The following is a 1,902-nucleotide window of genomic DNA, read 5'->3' on the forward strand; positions in this document are numbered from 1 at the left end:
CAGGCCCCCCTCCACAATCCTCATTTTGGGGTAAAAAAGAAGACGCAGATGCACCTTGCATCCTTGGCCTCCGCTCTCGGGTAAAAGATCTCACTCCTCCAGCACCCAAAAAGGGGTTACAGGAAAACACATTATTTCTCCCACTGTTTAAAAGCCACCTCGCTTTCCTTTAGAAACAATTTCAGGCAGGGCAGAGCCGGCCCGCACCCATTGCCATCACGCCGTGTCCCCAGCTGTGTCCCTGGCAGCCGCATCCCCGTCCCCACACTGTGCTGCGGCAGCTGCACGGCAGCTTTGAAGTTCGCAGTGCCGGCAGACGTGGTGGATCCCGGGGCGCTGTGCCCCGCCGTGCCCGCCTTCAGCCACCGCGTCCCTGTCAGTCTGTTTCCCTGTTTGGCCGGCGCGGAAGGACGCAGGGGAGTGTTGTGAGTTGAGATCTTTCTCTCTGCCACCGCTGCACTGCGATGAGCAGAAATTATTTTAAATTATTCGTCTGTTTTAATTAAAAAATATATATCCTTTTCCTTGCTGCTACAAAAGCAAAAGCTTTTCTCACCGCTTCCCAACCCTGCGTGCATGCTGCCTGTGTATTCTTAGTACATCGTTCTTAGTAAATTTCCTCCAAGCTCACCGCATTCAACCTTTTTCCCCCCAAATTAAGAATTGTCTGTTTTAAGCCATCACCCAAAATATTTATCGCTCAGAACAAAGGGATCGGGATCTTCTCTGCGGTTTGATTTCAGTTCTCCCTTTCAGGCTTTTATCTTTTCAATCCAAATTTCAGTGACAATAATCAGGTTTTGATTGACGTAAAAATTATTTATTGTCACGTTGTGGCTGTTTAATAAATTGTGCCTGATTTTTTTTTTTTTTTTTTTTGCCTTCTAAATGCTGTATCTTCGCTACCTTGTTGCTTGATCCACAGGAAGGAGTCAGTGCTGAAGGCATCAATACGCCGAGCCCAGACAGCTGCACAAACGCCTTTATACGCGATGGCCCCGACAGCAGAGACACACAGCTCCACCTTGCCACTAATTCATACACATTTTTAAATACCCCCGTTCTACCAAATTTAGATTTTATAATGGCAAAATATGCTTCTGCCTGCGAAAGGGAGAAGGTTTTAATCTCCATTCAGACGCAGAACAATTCATTGGTCGGAAGCGTCTATTTTATATCAGGGAAACAATTCAGAACCGCTTGTATATGATCCAGATCCAGATCTGGGAGTGAGTTCATTCCAAAAAGAAAGAAATAAATAAAATAAAACAAAGCCCCGAGACATTCATTTCGAGTGCTATTAAAATCTGGGTCGCGTAGCAAATTATTTTTTTTTTATTATTAATTTCTATAAATTACTGAAAGTTAAAAGAAGCATCAGCCCATTTTACTGGGGGAAAAAAAAAATAGAAGGAAAAAAAGAGAGATTTTTTTTTTTAAGCATGGAGAATTGTACCCTTTTTAGAATAAACCAAAAGCAGCAGAGCCGCGCTCTGCACCTTTGCGGGAATATTTTCCCCAGCAGAAATACAGCAGCAGAGCTTTGGGGCGCACAGGCTGCTTTTGTCGGAGGGTCCCCATGGATTTGCCCCCATCTGAGATGGGGAGCCCCATCCCGCCCTAGAGCACAGACAGGGCATGCCAGGAGGTGCCCACAGCAGGGATTTGGGGCACGGCCGTTCCCAGGGACGTGGACCCGAGTGGGACAATGGAAACGGCGCTTCCCACCTCAGTCCCCTCCTCGAGCATCACCGCCGAGCATCGGGCGGCCGCAGCCGCGTTTGTTTACGGGCTGAATTTGTATTAAAACGGTTCATTATTTCCCTGACTGGCAGGTTTCCAGCGTCCGTGCTAGTTAATAATTGCAGCCAATTAAACGTTCGCAAAATATGCATTGCGGGA

This window comes from Lagopus leucura, unplaced genomic scaffold (genome assembly GCF_019238085.1).
Source record: "Lagopus leucura isolate 7727_CA_CO unplaced genomic scaffold, USGS_WTPT01 Super-Scaffold_100015, whole genome shotgun sequence".
NCBI classification, from domain to species: Eukaryota; Metazoa; Chordata; class Aves; order Galliformes; family Phasianidae; genus Lagopus; species Lagopus leucura.